Here is an 18,115-nt window from a genome sequence, read left to right as displayed (position 1 = left end):
TGTTAAAAGAAAAGCTCTAACACATGTTTTATTTTGTTTTGAATACAAATCTTTAGTTACACCTTTGTTGATAAATAATGCAATGCTTATTGATAATGAATGCCTTTAACCCGTTGAGTGCATCGGACGGCCCCAGGCTGTCCGACATCACATTGGGCGTGTGCAGAAGACGGCCGGGGCCCGTCCTAAACACGCCCACTCATTAATTCCCTAGCACCGTGGTGGAATTTGCGCAGCGGTCAAGGGGTTAAGCATGATTATTGAGTCCACTAATTTTAATGGTGAAATCTTAAGATGTTATTCCTATTGTTAGTAATGTGGTGACCCCTTGACAGAGCCTATAGCCTTGGCTTATATATTTGGTGACCCCGTGACAAAGCCAATATGCTTGTCTTAGATGTTAATGTGACAAAGTCAATAGGCTTGCCCTATAAAATTCGATTATGTCATTAAAGGCATCACCATCTACCTTATGTGAATATTTGTAAATAATCACCATCTACCTTATGGGAATATTTGTAAATTAATACATATTATTTAGTAAACTGCATATAATATATGCACCTTTCCATTTTATTTAAAAAAAAAGGGTTGACTGGACAATGATTTATTGCGTTTTGTTGTTGCATACCAGCGGATAAAGAATTCAAACCCACACCACTTCCTTGAACAGGCTTTGGATTGCTCTGCTTCGCCACCCAAAAAGAATCAAGTGCTACAATCTGGTACTTAGGAGCTCATTACAATGGCAGACGGACGCCTGTCTGTCCACCATCGTCCCAGTGATGTGGTGCGCCCGCCTATAAGGCAGTGGTCCCACATATGATATTACAATGCAGCTGCAACCACGGCAGCCGCAAAAGGCATTTTTAACATTGCGGCGGGTGCTGCTGAATGCAGCGCCTGCCGCAATGCTAAAAAGGCAGGTTTTGCCTTTCCCTGCACTACGTCGCAGGCACCACGCAGTGTCTGCCACATGGTGCAGGAAAATGTTGTGGGGCACCATAGGTGCCCCCAAAGTGCAAATCCAAACTGCCCCTGCCCATGGCGGGCCCGCAATGGGCCCCCAAAGTCAATCCCTGCCAGCCTTTCCATTGCGAGGGAACCACCATGGAAAGGCTGGCAGGGAGCCAGCATCCTAATCTGGCGGCAGTGCCTGCTAGGCACCGCCACCATTCTAAGGATGCAGGCGGGTCTGACAGGCAATCGCAACAACTGCCTCTGTCTGACCTGTGGCGGTCAGGCTTTCTGCCCGCCAGCACACCACCCGCCATCACAATCAGGCAGGCGATAATTGGCCTTACAATGGCGGTGAAGCAGCCACCGACAGCCTGTCGGTGGCGGGTTCACAGCCATCGTAATCATGCCCTTAGTTCCCAGTACGGAGACAGTTGGTTTCCTATTACTTGTGAAGGACTAATAACCCATTTCATACAACTGCACTTGCAAGATGGACTAGCATTCCACTGGTAACAAAACATGATCAGCTGGTGAAAATGGCACTGTGGAAACTTTCGAAAAACAATGAATGCTTTGTAACTGTTTTTTAAATTCAGATATAAAGTGAAATGATTATGATGTTTGCGAATAGTATGAAAATAAATACTGTTGAACAGTTCATTTAAACATGGTTTACTCTATGAAAAGATGTATATCATTAAAGCAGTGCATGCTTGAGTCCAGGTGATTGAAAACCCGGCGACAACATTGAGGGGCATATTATCAAGACAGGAGTTAAAATTATCGCCGCTTTATCGGCAGAAAACTGCTGATAAAGCGGCAATATTGGGCTTGATAATATGCTCTATGGAATTCCAATTGAAGCCCATGTTAGATGTGAAGACATCTAACATGGGCTTCGATTGGAATTGCATAGAGCATATTATCAAGCCCATTATCGCCGCTTTTTCGGCAGTTTTCTGCCGATAAAGCGGCGATAATTTAATCTCCTGTCTTGATAATATGCCCCTGAATGTGGAAACTTTAACACGCTTTGCTCTAATATGTGCTCAACATAGAGAACAAAAAACAGATGATTGCTTCCAAGTCTGACAACACAAACATCTCCATTTCCCATTCTTTTGTTCCAGATTTACGGGTTGCTTCTTCTTGGAAGTCTAGAAAATAACATTAAAAAATTCTAAAACCACATCATGGATTTTAGCCTGAAAAAGGCATCAAAGCGGGGTTGTGTGCTTGCAGAGGACCTGAGTATTTAAGCGCTTTCAAGAATTTGCTTTCACCCTTCACTTTTTCTTTCCACACACCTATGAACTGATTGTTCATCTTCTCCATATTTTACATCCTCTGCCCTCTCTAAAAGAGTTTCATTCATTCTTGGACTGATTTTTTAAGTTTTGACATTTCTAAATTATTTTAGTAGCATTTAATGCTTGATGCACAACCTCGTTAACTGAATGCACTGAAATACATTACTTGATGATGTGGGAATTAAAGGTGTTTGGGTAGGACGTGCCTGTGGATGAGGGTGGATATTGTTATAGCGAGAACTTAGGGCCAGATGTCCTACACATTTTAACGAGTACAAACACCACTCCGATCTGGTGTTTTGCAACCGGTAAATTGCTTTTTCTTATTTAGCAATCCCATTTTAGGAGTCAGAATTATTTTCCAACACCTAAAATGAGATTCGTAATAGATACCGATTTGGTATCTTGAAGTTGCTTATTGTAAGCATCCCTTCTAAATACTGAGGGTCTAATTCATAAGGATACACTTACCCTTTTGTATATATTTTACTTTTTTCTCGTATTCACAAACTCAGATTTAATAGTAACTTTACACGACATAAGAGACTCTGCAGTCTGGTCGAGGAACTCCACGCATACAAATATTGGGCAGCTCTATCTTTTTATATGTGGAGTTCTCTGCTCCCAGTTTGGAATCTATGAAGTCATAAAGTTAGTATTAAGTTTGAAATAGTGACTACCGATAAAGAGTAAAATTATTTGATGGTGTAAGTTTACTTTTGTGAATCGCATCCTATATCTGTATTTAATGTATCCGAAATTCTGAAGAATTGGAGAGGAAAACAATGCAAGGTGTTGTAAGGCAAATTCGACTTATATGATGCAAAGCTGATTTGTGTGTTGTAAAGTGCTGTAAATCAGCTTTGCGTCATGCAGGAGTGCTTCGCATGGCAGAAAATTTAAAAACAGTGACACATTTGCAGAGAAAAATGATGCGTTGGAATACACTGCACTGCTGGGCCACTAACAACGGTGTAGCACGGTTACAACGAATTTTTTACAACGCACTACCATTACATCGCAACTTTTACCACGCAAACCATTACAACGCAATGCGCTGGGGGGCGCTCTACGATAGGGAATGTATTTAATATACTATCCAACACCTTCCCTGCTATCCACGGGGACTGGAGTTGGAATAGTAAATTAAATAATTCACTATCCAGCGCCTAAAAGCATTATGCGTTGTAATGGACTGCGTGGTAAAAACCGCGTTGTAAAGGCATGCATGGTAAAAGCATGCGTTGTAGTGACACCAATCCCTAACAACACATCTAAATGGAGCCCAACAACACCAACCCCAGCCAAGATGACCAGGCAGCAGCCATGGGGAAGAGAAAGGGGAACTCCAATTTCCGTGAGGAGGAGAACCAGATATTTATAGCAGAAGTGACAAAGCAAGAAACCTATCTCTTTGTCACCTCCAAATTGCCATTAGGGAAGAAGGAAGCCATTTGGCAGATCACCGTTGATAATATGAACAGTGTAGGCCACACAAAAAGGGCAGTGCTGTGGTGCTAGAAGCGCTGGCATGATTATAAACAAATGGACCGAAGAGAAACTGTTGAAGAACCTGAGAGCAGTACAGAGGACCGGAGGCGGACTAGATCTCCAGGAGGAGTTGAAGAAGTAGATGCCGTCTGTCATCCCAACAGAGTTGTTGGCAGGAGTGGCAGGACAGCCTAGTGCTTGGGCGGAGGACCTGGAAGAACTGCAGGGTAAGATAAAATAAGGGCCAAATTGGTTATAACTGTCGTGGAGTGCAGTGCAGCAGCACACTTTGCTGTGCTGCACTGTGCTGTGTGCAAGGAAAAGGGCAGGAATGTTTCAGCTGTTAACTACTTCATTACATAAATGTCAATATTTTCAGAAATGATATTCAGGCAGGCCAGTCCGGCCCTGCCAAGTGTCTTAGGTCTATGTTTGATGTGCTGCCCTAGTTCAGGTTGTCCTCTTAATTCTGGGACTTGTACAGGAATGTACAACATGAATGACTAGGACTACAAGACCCACAATACCAATTCAAAACTCTGGACTGTAGCAGTACCTCATACATGGACCTTCAAAACTTCTCAGATATGACAATGACAATGCAGGCCCACTTGAACCATGAATTAAGTATGCTTGTCTTGGGGCAAGGCAGCCAAAAGTGGAGTGGGGAGTCATGGAATGGAATGGAGTTGCCAGAGGATCAACTTCTTACCCAAGAGGGGATCCTGATGCTGAGTATGAGAAGGCTCTCCTAGTTTGATCATGTGAAAAGACAAGTGTCACCAGCACTATACCATATTGCATGCAGTTGTCCTGATGTGCTGTGTGAGATTTCAACAGGTGTTGTCTAGCATGTTAAAGTCCACCCTACCTTCTGTCTTGCACAAATGAATATTGGGGGTGGGGGTGAATGTAAGTGATGCACACCAGAGCTCCATGAGTGTTGAAAGCATAAATGGTGTGTGAGTAAGGTGGGTCCCTTGTAGTCTAGTGCCTTGTAAGTGTGGCAGAGCACATTGTGTCTGAATGAAGAGCCATTGTATCTCAAAGAAGTTAGATGTGATGTTTATGCCGCAAGGTAGACTGAGTAATAGTCATGCACTGCTTGGTTTGATACATTCCCACATGTGTAGCAGCTGTGCAGGGATGCTGTAGAAGAGCCCATTGGTGTACTATTTTATACATGTGATGTGGGCCTGGGTGATAGCATAGTAGTCAGGAGGGAGTCATAAGTAGAAAAGTCTGACTAAGCGACATATCAGAAACCAGGTGGAGGTGAAACAGGGAATAGCGAAGTGACAGGGTGAGGTAGGAGTCCAGGATGAAGGGCAGCTTTTAGGAGGGTTGGAGTGTTAGATGTTTAAGTTCAGATGTGTGTGCAACCAGGGTAGGGCCATGTGGCAGAATATCCTTTCTACTAACTTGTGAGGTTCAGCATGAGCCATAACTATCACACAAAAGTAGGTATATTGGTCCGTTGCATATTGTATCAAATGGTGGTGTTGTTGGAATCTCCTGAGAGTGAATGTATGATCTAGCTGTCATCAGTGTGGTAGATGAAGTAGACCCCCTAGGTCTTTATTCAGGACTGCCATAGGAGGCATGTAAAAGTACAAGTGAATGGGGCTACTCTGCTGATCGTCTTGGGTAATGCGGAAATGGAGTGAGAATGAGCAGTTGTATATTTCTAAATGTGACTATGCCTACCCCCGTAAGAGATGGGTCTCCATGTCTACTGTTCTGGACTCTGGAGAAGTCTGTGTGTGCAAGGAAACTACTGTATTCCACACAAATACGTAAAATATGGTAAATACATGCCCTTTGCCATTCCTGCTCGGAAGCAAGGTGGCTGGCTGTGTAGAGTTTTGTGGAAGCATGTCAAATGTGACCCTTCTCCCACATGAGTGCACAATTGTATGCAAGACAGCACAGTAAGGCAGCATTGCATGGTATACTCTGTGAAGTCAGAGTGCTGGATTAAAAGTCAGAGATGATAAAATAACATTACAGTATCAGTGCAATGAGCTGACTGATGGCCAGAGGGGAGGCAGGCAACCTGGTGACATGGTGCAATGTTCCCAGCATTGGTGTAAAAAAGTGAATGTTACATCAATGTTGCCATAAAATGTAAAAGCTAATCAATATATTCAATGGTGCACGTACCTGCATTCAATCTTTCAGGCAGGGCAGGCCAGCAAGCTGACAAGCTGTGTTGCACTGTGTGGTCTCCAACAAATAGACTCGCTTATCACACTGTGGTTGTGTGAACAATGTAAAGATATTGATATGCAAGAGCCAACAACCAGGTATCATGGCTTCATGGACTTGTAGGAACGTATGTTCTACACGTCTATGCATCAAAATAAAGTTAGAATGTCCTCCATATTGCTTATGTCAACAGCTATTATAGATCATCATTGCCATATTTCTATTCAATTGCAGAGGGAAAAACACCTCCTGTACAGCAGCCTGTCCTTTATGACCAACATTTTGGGGGTGCCATCCTGCCCCCATGGATGATAACACCTTTCAGCAATTCCTGGACTCCAATGACTCTTCTCCTCCAACCATAGCAATGTTGCAGGGTCTCCAGTGGAACTGCCAGCCACAGAACATGCCCACCTACCAGCCCGCCCCCAGCTGCAGACTCCAAGTACCCCCAAGTTGACTTCCAATGGCGAGTGGTAGGAGTCCAACATCAAATGGCTGATGATGTGCAGGCGGGGATGGGGACGTTGGTGGGCACCCTAGAAGGAGTATGTAGGTGTCTCAGTCCTAATAAGGATATTACTCAGGCAATTAGAGATACCTATCCCGGGTCCCATACTATAGATAAGTCCCTAGCTGATATTGCCGGTGTCATGGGGGTGCGGAAAAAACAACAACCCTTCAAACCAGACACCAGTGAGGTTGCCACCCAACTTAGAATCCATGGAGTGCAAGTTTTACTCCTACATAACAACAATGGGTGCCCTTCATTGCAATGTTTGTGCCTTGCTGTGAAGCCATCACACACTTCTCAGCAATATACTGTCTTCCTTATTGGCACAAACAAAATGTTGTTGAGGACAGGGGAGTAACATCTTATGCCCTGATGTGTAAGTGTCTCAGAAGCCTCTCACAAAAACAACACTAACTGCAGGGGAGGCACAACACTCATCAGGGGAGGAAGATGAGACATCACCAGTTTCCATCAGTGAACTGCCAGGTAAGATGTGTATGTGCCTCCTGGCTAGTTCTCTATTGGTCTTGTGTCTAACATCATGCCACCTCCTTTCTCAACCGGTACTGTACTTTTTGTTGGTGCAAAAAACACAGTTGATGGACAGAATGTAGAACAATGTCATACATTCACCCCAGTACAAGGATCTGGGCCTAAATCCATCGTCTTTTTGCACTCCACACCACCCTGGGTTAGACACTGGCTATATGCAAATCAGCTCTGACCCTGTGCCTCATGGGAACAGTCCAGTCCGAACTACCAAGCCATGTCTTTCCCAGACCGGAATCAAGCATCCAAGGACCGGTTTCTGGCTATCAGCCGTCATCAGCCTGGATAGCTTTACTCCAGTGGTGTGGAGAGCCTGGGACTCACGTCTGAGCATACCCAGCCTACTCGGGGTGAAAATTGCAAAAAACACAGTTGATGGACAGAATGTAGAACAATGTCATACATTCACCCCAGTACAAGGATCTGGGCCTAAATCCATTGTTTTTTTGCACTCCACACCACCCTGGGTTAGACACTGGCTATATGCAAATCAGCTCTGACCCTGTGCCTCATGGGAACAGTCCAGTCCGAACTACCAAGCCATGTCTTTCCCAGACCGGAATCAAGCATCCAAGGACCGGTTTCTGGCTATCAGCCTTCATCAGCCTGGATAGCTTGACTCCAGTGGTGTGGAGAGCCTGGGACTCACGTCTGAGCATACCCAGCCCACTCAGGGTGAAAATTGCAAAAAACACAGTTGATGGACAGAATGTAGAACAATGTCATACATTCACCCCAGTACAAGGATCTGGGCCTAAATCCATCGTTTTTTTGCACTTCACACCACCCTGGGTTAGACACTGGCTATATGCAAATCAGCTCTGACCCTGTGCCTCATGGGAACAGTCCAGTCCGAACTACCAAGCCATGTCTTTCCCAGACCGGAATCAAGCATCCAAGGACCGGTTTCTGGCTATCAGCCTTCATCAGCCTGGATAGCTTTACTCCAGTGGTGTGGAGAGCCTGGGACTCACGTCTGAGCATACCCAGCCCACTCGGGGTGAAAATTGGAGAAAACACAGTTGATGGACAGAATGTAGAACAATGTCATACATTCACCCCAGTACAAGGATCTGGGCCTAAATCCATTGTTTTTTTGCACTCCACACCACCCTGGGTTAGACACTGGCTATATGCAAATCAGCTCTGACCCTGTGCCTCATGGGAACAGTCCAGTCCGAACTACCAAGCCATGTCTTTCCCAGACCGGAATCAAGCATCCAAGGACCGGTATCTGGCTATCAGCCTTCATCAGCCTGGATAGCTTGACTCCAGTGGTGTGGAGAGCCTGGGACTCACGTCTGAGCATACCCAGCCCACTCGGGGTGAAAATTGCAAAAAACACAGTTGATGGACAGAATGTAGAACAATGTCATACATTCACCCCAGTACAAGGATCTGGGCCTAAATCCATCGTTTTTTTGCACTTTACACCACCCTGGGTTAGACACTGGCTATATGCAAATCAGCTCAGACCCTGTGCCTCATGGGAACAGTCCAGTCCGAACTACCAAGCCATGTCTTTCCCAGACCGGAATCAAGCATCCAAGGACCGGTTTCTGGCTATCAGCCTTCATCAGCCTGGATAGCTTGACTCCAGTGGTGAGGAGGGCCTGGGACTCACGTCTGAGCATACCCAGCCCACTCGGGGTGAAAATTGCAAAAAACACAGTTGATGGACAGAATGTAGAACAATGTCATACATTCACCCCAGTACAAGTATCTGGGCCTAAATCCATCGTTTTTTTGCACTCCACACCACCCTGGGTTAGACACTGGCTATATGCAAATCAGCTCTGACCCTGTGCCTCATGGGAACAGTCCAGTCCGAACTACCAAGCCATGTCTTTCCCAGACCGGAATCAAGCATCCAAGGACCGGTTTCTGGCTATCAGCCTTCATCAGCCTGGATAGCTTTACTCCAGTGGTGTGGAGAGCCTGGGACTCACGTCTGAGCATACCCAGCCCACTCGGGGTGAAAATTGCAAAAAACACAGTTGATGGACAGAATGTAGAACAATGTCATACATTCACCCCAGTACAAGGATCTGGGCCTACATCCATCGTTTTTTTGCACTCCACACCACCCTGGGTTAGACACTGGCTATATGCAAATCAGCTCTGACCCTGTGCCTCATGAGAACAGTCCAGTCCGAACTACCAAGCCATGTCTTTCCCAGACCGGAATCAAGCATCCAAGGACCGGTTTCTGGCTATCAGCCTTCATCAGCCTGGATAGCTTGACTCCAGTGGTGTGGAGAGCCTGGGACTCACGTCTGAGCATACCCAGCCCACTCGGGGTGAAAATTGCAGAAAACACAGTGGATGGACAGAATATAGAACAATGTCATACATTCACCCCAGTACAAGGATCTGGGCCTAAATCCATCGTTTTTTGCACTCCACACCACCCTGGGTTAGACACTGGCTATATGCAAATCAGCTCTGACCCTGTGCCTCATGGGAACAGTCCAGTCCGAACTACCAAGCCATGTCTTTCCCACACCGGAATCAAGCATCCAAGGACCGGTATCTGACTATCAGCCTTCATCAGCCTGGATAGCTTGACTCCAGTGGTGTGGAGAGCCTGGGACTCACGTCTGAGCATACCCAGCCCACTCGGGGTGAAAATTGCAAAAAACACAGTTGATGGACAGAATGTAGAACAATGTCATACATTCACCCCAGTACAAGGATCTTGGCCTAAATCCGGTCCAGGGAAGGCATGGCTTGGCAGTTCGGGCTGGACTGTTCCCATGAGGCACAGGGTCAGACTGATTTGCATATAGCTATGTCTGAACTGGGGTGGCAGAGTGGGCTAAAGAACGGTGATGGATTGAACCCAGATCTTTTGACTGGGTGTGAGTGTTTGATTGGTTCAGATGCTCCGTCCATCACCACCCCCTTTTGTACCGCTTTTGGCCACCATAAGTGTGGCAGGGTATGTTCAGACGTGAGTTCCTTGCTCACTTTACCACTGGATTCAAGCAAGCTGGCCTGAAGACGGCTGTAATGCCAGAAACCGGTCCTCGGAAGCTTGTTTCCGGTCCAGGGAAGACATGGCTTGGCAGTTCGGGCTGGACTGTTCCCATGAGGCACAGGGTCAGACTGATTTGCATATAGCCATGTCTGAACTGGGGTGGCAGAGTGGGCTAAAGAACGGTGATGGATTAACCCCTGATCTTTTGACTGGGTGTGAGTGTTTGATTGATTCAGATGCTCCGTCCATCACCTCCCCCTTTTGTACCGCTTTTGGCCGCCATAAGTGTGGCAGGGTATGCTCAGACGTGAGTCCCTTGCTCACTTTGCCACTGGATTCAAGCAAGCCGGGCTGAAGAAGGCTGGAATGCCAGAAACAGGTCCTCGGAAGCTTGTTTCCGGTCCAGGGAAGACATGGCTTGGCAGTTCGGGCTGGACTGTTCCCATGAGGTAAAGGGTCAGACTTATTTGCATATAGCCATGTCTGAACTGGGGTGGCAGAGTGGGCTAAAGAACGGTGATGGATTAAACCCAGATCTTTTGACTGGGTGTGAGTGTTTGATTGATTCAGATGCTCCGTCCATCACCACCCCCTTTTGTACTGCTTTTGGCCGCCATAAGTGTGGTAGGGTATGCTCAGACTTGAGTCCCTTGCTCACTTTGCCACTGGATTCAAGCAAGCCGGGCTGAAGACGGCTGGAATGCCAGAAACCGGTCCTCGGAAGCTTGTTTCCGGTCCAGGGAAGACATGGCTTGGCAGTTCGGGCTGGACTGTTCCCATGAGGCACAGGGTCAGACTGCTTTGCATATAGCCATGTCTGAACTGGGGTGGCAGAGTGGGCTAAAGAACGGTGATGGATTAAACCCAGATCTTTTGACTAGGTGTGAGTGTTTGATTGATTCAGATGCTTCGTCCATCACCACCCCCTTTTGTATCGCTTTTGGCCGCCATAAGTGTGGCAGGGTTTGCTCAGACGTGAGTCCCTTGCTCACTTTGCCACTGGATTCAAGCAAGCCGGGCTGAAGACGGCTGGAATGCCAGAAACCGGTCCTTGGAAGCTTGTTTCCGGTCCAGGGAAGACATGGCTTGGCAGTTGGGGCTGGACTGTTCCCATGAGGCACAGGGTCAGACTGATTTGCATATAGCCATGTCTGAACTGGGGTGGCAGAGTGGGCTAAAGAACGGTGATGGTTTAAACCCAGATCTTTTGACTGGGTGTGAGTGTTTGATTGATTCAGATGCTCCGTCCATCACCACCCCCTTTTGTACCGCTTTTGACCGCCATAAGTGTGGCAGGGTATGCTCAGACGTGAGTCCCTTGCTCACTTTGCCACTGGATTCAAGCAAGCCGGGCTGAACACGGCTGGAACGCCAGAAACCGGTCCTCGGAAGCTTGTTTCCGGTCCAGGGAAGACATGGCTTGGCAGTTCGGGCTGGACTGTTCCCATGAGGCACAGGGTCAGACTGCTTTGCATATAGCCATGTCTGAACTGGGGTGGCAGAGTGGGCTAAAGAACTGTGATGGATTAAACCCAGATCTTTTGAGCTGCTTCATCCATCACCACCCCCTTTTGTATCGCTTTTGGCCGCCATAAGTGTGGCAGGGTTTGCTCAGACGTGAGTCCCTTGCTCACGTTGCCACTGGATTCAAGCAAGCCGGGCTGAAGACGGCTGGAATGCCAGAAACCGGTCCTCGGAAGCTTGTTTCCGGTCCAGGGAAGACATGGCTTGGCAGTTCGGGCTGGACTGTTCCCATGAGGCACAGGGTCAGACTGATTTGCATATAGCCATGTCTGAACTGGGGTGGCAGAGTGGGCTAAAGAACGGTGATGGATTAAACCCAGATCTTTTGACTGGGTGTGAGTGTTTGATTGATTCAGATGCTCCGTCCATCACCACCCCCTTTTGTACCGCTTTTGGCCGCCATAAGTGTGGCAGGGTATGCTCAGACGTGAGTCCCTTGCTCACTTTGCCACTGGATTCAAGCAAGCCGGGCTGAAGACGGCTGGAACGCCAGAAACCGGTCCTCGGAAGCTTGTTTCCGGTCCAGGGAAGACATGGCTTGGCAGTTCGGGCTGGACTGTTCCCATGAGGCACAGGGTCAGACTGATTTGCATATAGCCATGTCTGAACAGGGGTGGCAGAGTGTGCTAAAGAACGGTGATGGATTAAACCCAGATCTTTTGACTGGGTGTGAGTGTTTGATTGATTCAGATGCACCCTCCATCACCACCCCCTTTTGTACCGCTTTTGGCCGCCATAAGTGTGGCAGGGTATGCTCAGACGTGAGTCCCTTGCTCACTTTGCCACTGGATTCAAGCAAGCCGGGCTGAAGACGGCTGGAATGCCAGAAACCGGTCCTCTGAAGCTTGTTCCCGGTCCAGGGAAGACATGGCTTGGCAGTTCGGGCTGGACTGTTCCCATGAGGCGCAGGGTCAGACTGATTTGCATATAGCCATGTCTGAACTGGGGTGGCAGAGTGGGCTAAAGAACGGTGATGGATTAAACCCAGATCTTTTGACTGGGTGTGAGTGTTTGATTGATTCAGATGCTCCGTCCTCCATCACCACCCCCTTTTGTACTGCTTTTGGCCGCCATAAGTGTGGCAGGGTATTCTCAGACGTGAGTCCCTTGCTCACTTTGCCACTGGATTCAAGCAAGCCGGGCTGAAGACGGCTGGAATGCCAGAAACCGGTCCTCGGAAGCTTGTTTCCGGTCCAGGGAAGACATGGCTTGGCAGTTCGGGTTGGACTGTTCCCATGAGGCACAGGGTCAGACTTATTTGCATATAGCCATGTCTGAACTGGGGTGGCAGAGTGGGCTAAAGAACGGTGATGGATTAAACCCAGATCTTTTGACTGGGTGTGAGTGTTTGATTGGTTCAGATGCTCCGTCCATCACCACCCCCTTTTGTACCGCTTTTGGCCACCATAAGTGTGGCAGGGTATGTTCAGACGTGAGTTCCTTGCTCACTTTACCACTGGATTCAAGCAAGCTGGCCTGAAGACGGCTGTAATGCCAGAAACCGGTCCTCGGAAGCTTGTTTCCGGTCCAGGGAAGACATGGCTTGGCAGTTCGGGCTGGACTGTTCCCATGAGGCACAGGGTCAGACTGATTTGCATATAGCCATGTCTGAACTGGGGTGGCAGAGTGGGCTAAAGAACGGTGATGGATTAACCCCTGATCTTTTGACTGGGTGTGAGTGTTTGATTGATTCAGATGCTCCGTCCATCACCTCCCCCTTTTGTACCGCTTTTGGCCGCCATAAGTGTGGCAGGGTATGCTCAGACGTGAGTCCCTTGCTCACTTTGCCACTGGATTCAAGCAAGCTGGGCTGAAGAAGGCTGGAATGCCAGAAACAGGTCCTCGGAAGCTTGTTTCCGGTCCAGGGAAGACATGGCTTGGCAGTTCGGGCTGGACTGTTCCCATGAGGTAAAGGGTCAGACTTATTTGCATATAGCCATGTCTGAACTGGGGTGGCAGAGTGGGCTAAAGAACGGTGATGGATTAAACCCAGATCTTTTGACTGGGTGTGAGTGTTTGATTGATTCAGATGCTCCGTCCATCACCACCCCCTTTTGTACTGCTTTTGGCCGCCATAAGTGTGGTAGGGTATGCTCAGACTTGAGTCCCTTGCTCACTTTGCCACTGGATTCAAGCAAGCCGGGCTGAAGACGGCTGGAATGCCAGAAACCGGTCCTCGGAAGCTTGTTTCCGGTCCAGGGAAGACATGGCTTGGCAGTTCGGGCTGGACTGTTCCCATGAGGCACAGGGTCAGACTGCTTTGCATATAGCCATGTCTGAACTGGGGTGGCAGAGTGGGCTAAAGAACGGTGATGGATTAAACCCAGATCTTTTGACTAGGTGTGAGTGTTTGATTGATTCAGATGCTTCGTCCATCACCACCCCCTTTTGTATCGCTTTTGGCCGCCATAAGTGTGGCAGGGTTTGCTCAGACGTGAGTCCCTTGCTCACTTTGCCACTGGATTCAAGCAAGCCGGGCTGAAGACGGCTGGAATGCCAGAAACCGGTCCTTGGAAGCTTGTTTCCGGTCCAGGGAAGACATGGCTTGGCAGTTGGGGCTGGACTGTTCCCATGAGGCACAGGGTCAGACTGATTTGCATATAGCCATGTCTGAACTGGGGTGGCAGAGTGGGCTAAAGAACGGTGATGGTTTAAACCCAGATCTTTTGACTGGGTGTGAGTGTTTGATTGATTCAGATGCTCCGTCCATCACCACCCCCTTTTGTACCGCTTTTGACCGCCATAAGTGTGGCAGGGTATGCTCAGACGTGAGTCCCTTGCTCACTTTGCCACTGGATTCAAGCAAGCCGGGCTGAACACGGCTGGAACGCCAGAAACCGGTCCTCGGAAGCTTGTTTCCGGTCCAGGGAAGACATGGCTTGGCAGTTCGGGCTGGACTGTTCCCATGAGGCACAGGGTCAGACTGCTTTGCATATAGCCATGTCTGAACTGGGGTGGCAGAGTGGGCTAAAGAACTGTGATGGATTAAACCCAGATCTTTTGAGCTGCTTCATCCATCACCACCCCCTTTTGTATCGCTTTTGGCCGCCATAAGTGTGGCAGGGTTTGCTCAGACGTGAGTCCCTTGCTCACGTTGCCACTGGATTCAAGCAAGCCGGGCTGAAGACGGCTGGAATGCCAGAAACCGGTCCTCGGAAGCTTGTTTCCGGTCCAGGGAAGACATGGCTTGGCAGTTCGGGCTGGACTGTTCCCATGAGGCACAGGGTCAGACTGATTTGCATATAGCCATGTCTGAACTGGGGTGGCAGAGTGGGCTAAAGAACGGTGATGGATTAAACCCAGATCTTTTGACTGGGTGTGAGTGTTTGATTGATTCAGATGCTCCGTCCATCACCACCCCCTTTTGTACCGCTTTTGGCCGCCATAAGTGTGGCAGGGTATGCTCAGACGTGAGTCCCTTGCTCACTTTGCCACTGGATTCAAGCAAGCCGGGCTGAAGACGGCTGGAACGCCAGAAACCGGTCCTCGGAAGCTTGTTTCCGGTCCAGGGAAGACATGGCTTGGCAGTTCGGGCTGGACTGTTCCCATGAGGCACAGGGTCAGACTGATTTGCATATAGCCATGTCTGAACAGGGGTGGCAGAGTGTGCTAAAGAACGGTGATGGATTAAACCCAGATCTTTTGACTGGGTGTGAGTGTTTGATTGATTCAGATGCACCCTCCATCACCACCCCCTTTTGTACCGCTTTTGGCCGCCATAAGTGTGGCAGGGTATGCTCAGACGTGAGTCCCTTGCTCACTTTGCCACTGGATTCAAGCAAGCCGGGCTGAAGACGGCTGGAATGCCAGAAACCGGTCCTCTGAAGCTTGTTCCCGGTCCAGGGAAGACATGGCTTGGCAGTTCGGGCTGGACTGTTCCCATGAGGCGCAGGGTCAGACTGATTTGCATATAGCCATGTCTGAACTGGGGTGGCAGAGTGGGCTAAAGAACGGTGATGGATTAAACCCAGATCTTTTGACTGGGTGTGAGTGTTTGATTGATTCAGATGCTCCGTCCTCCATCACCACCCCCTTTTGTACTGCTTTTGGCCGCCATAAGTGTGGCAGGGTATTCTCAGACGTGAGTCCCTTGCTCACTTTGCCACTGGATTCAAGCAAGCCGGGCTGAAGACGGCTGGAATGCTAGAAACCGGTCCTCGGAAGCTTGTTTCCGGTCCAGGGAAGACATGGCTTGGCAGTTCGGGCTGGACTGTTCCCATGAGGCACAGGGTCAGACTGCTTTGCATATAGCCATGTCTGAACCAGGGTGGCAGAGTGGGCTAAAGAACGGGGATGGATTAAACCCAGATCTTTTGACTGGGTGTGAGTGTTTGATTGATTCAGATGCTCCGTCCATCACCACCCCCTTTTGTACCGCTTTTGGCCGCCATAAGGGTGGCAGGGTATGCTCAGACGTGAGTCCCTTGCTCACTTTGCCACTGGATTCAAGCAAGCCGGGCTGAAGACGGCTGGAATGCCAGAAACCGGTCCTCGGAAGCTTGTTTCCGGTCCAGGGAAGACATGGCTTGGCAGTTCGGGTTGGACTGTTCCCATGAGGCACAGGGTCAGACTTATTTGCATATAGCCATGTCTGAACTGGGGTGGCAGAGTGGGCTAAAGAACGGTGATGGATTAAACCCAGATCTTTTGACTGGGTGTGAGTGTTTGATTGATTCAGATGCTCCGTCCATCACCACTCCCTTTTGTACCGCTTTTTGTTTGTGCACCTGTTGATCTTATCCACTTGTGGACTTTAGAAGAAGCATATCTTCACTAATGGCAATTAGTTCCACTTCACTGAAAGTGTCATCACCTCTACATGTTACATGAGATGTCTCCCAAATGGACTCTGTCTGGTCATCCTTTGTTCACAATCAATGTTGGTGTTGTTGGCTCAGACTCTTCCAAAATACTTGTGTTGAACGACACACATTTGGAAATGCATTCATTCATACAACCAAAGTGTTGTATGTTTGTAGGGGAAAAGACTACACATAACATGGTGGATGTGTACTATCGTAACCCACTTCTTAGCAGCTCCGGGAGAGAGAGCTAAAGTCACTTGCACCTGCTATTGCTGGGAATGCACACTGCAATTGTATTATGAGGAATCTGCTGTCTTCAAGTGGACCATCAGGGTGTGACAATTAGCTGTAATTAGTTGACTGACACACAGTCTAAAACTCATTCTATACAGAGAAATGCTTACCTGCTATAAATGGGGTTTGTGATACATGTGATCCCATAACACTGTTTCTCTCATTCACATATATCTTGTTCAGTGAACATGACAACATGATCATCCTAATATGAGAGCCTTAATGCTCACATTGAAGACATTCAACAGTACCCTAATTAGCATGCTAGCACTAAAAATAGGCAGATACCTATGCCCATACTCTTCCTGATGTACAATGCCAATCCAATATCTTGGATGTTAGTATGCAAGAAATGCAGGGGGTTACTGATGGGACCCAGTGTCAACTTATAAATGGGGAATAATGCTACACTGTGACAAGAAGGGGAAATGTGCCCTCTTCACCTGGGAGGCCCCATATATTTTTTCAGTGCGAGTGTTACTACACATCCCATCTATGATACATTGTACACAGACATTGCTGCATGGCCTACTGAGCACACGAGCCGGCACAAAGCAACACCGCCCCAGGGAAATATGTCATGGAAAACGTATGGGGATGAATCATTGAAAGTAGTCACCCAAAGTGAGCTGCATGTAGTGCACTCAAAGGCAATGATGGTGGATGTTCATCCGGCAGGTGTTGATGTATTCTTGATTGGAGACCTTGGCTACATGCTGAATGTGGTGATGGTGCTCTAAATGGATAGAGAGTTGTTTAGCCTCTTCATCTGTCCTGTTGTCTAGAGGTAAAGGAATAATGTATCAGTTCAAGTTGAAAATGTATGTGATGTCTGCAATATAAAGCTTAAATTGTCATACAATTACATGTGGCAGGCCAGCGAACACCAAGTATTGCGAGAGAGATTTGTACAATATTCCTTCTGTACAAATGCGTCTCCTAATCAAGCAACCCACGCTGACTCAAGTGCTGGCAGTATAGGTATACATTATTGTAATATAGTCAAAATGTTTCCTGGGTCCATGTTATTCCTGACACTGAGTCAGAAGCATGATGATATGTCCATATGGAATAGGACACATGTTCCAGATATGGGCACTTTGGTGTTAGTATTGCATCATGCACTGGGGTTGTAATTTTCCCTTCAACATATGTGATAGGAGTTAAGTTAAGAAAGTGCAGGTAGTGTGCTTTGGCATTGTCTTACTCATCTAGAATTACACAAGCCAAAACACATTGGGCAATGTATCTCAGGAGTGTGTGCATGCATATTGGAATATCATCTGAACAAGCACGTTTTGTTGTATGATGCAGGGAACCTTCCACCATGAGCAAAGGGTGACAGCTTAGGGGACAGCCAGTATAGGTTATCCCTCCAGAATGTGAGCAGTGTAATAATCTGTCTGCTGCTGACACAGGGAACCACTGCATGTGGACTTTCACACATTACAGCAAAATTACAAAATACCTGGCATTGTAT

The sequence above is a fragment of the Lissotriton helveticus genome, chromosome 4_1 (genome assembly GCF_964261635.1).
Source record: "Lissotriton helveticus chromosome 4_1, aLisHel1.1, whole genome shotgun sequence".
Classification (NCBI taxonomy): Eukaryota; Metazoa; Chordata; class Amphibia; order Caudata; family Salamandridae; genus Lissotriton; species Lissotriton helveticus.
The sequence above is the reverse complement of the archived record's forward strand: the minus strand, read 5'-3'. Positions refer to the sequence as shown.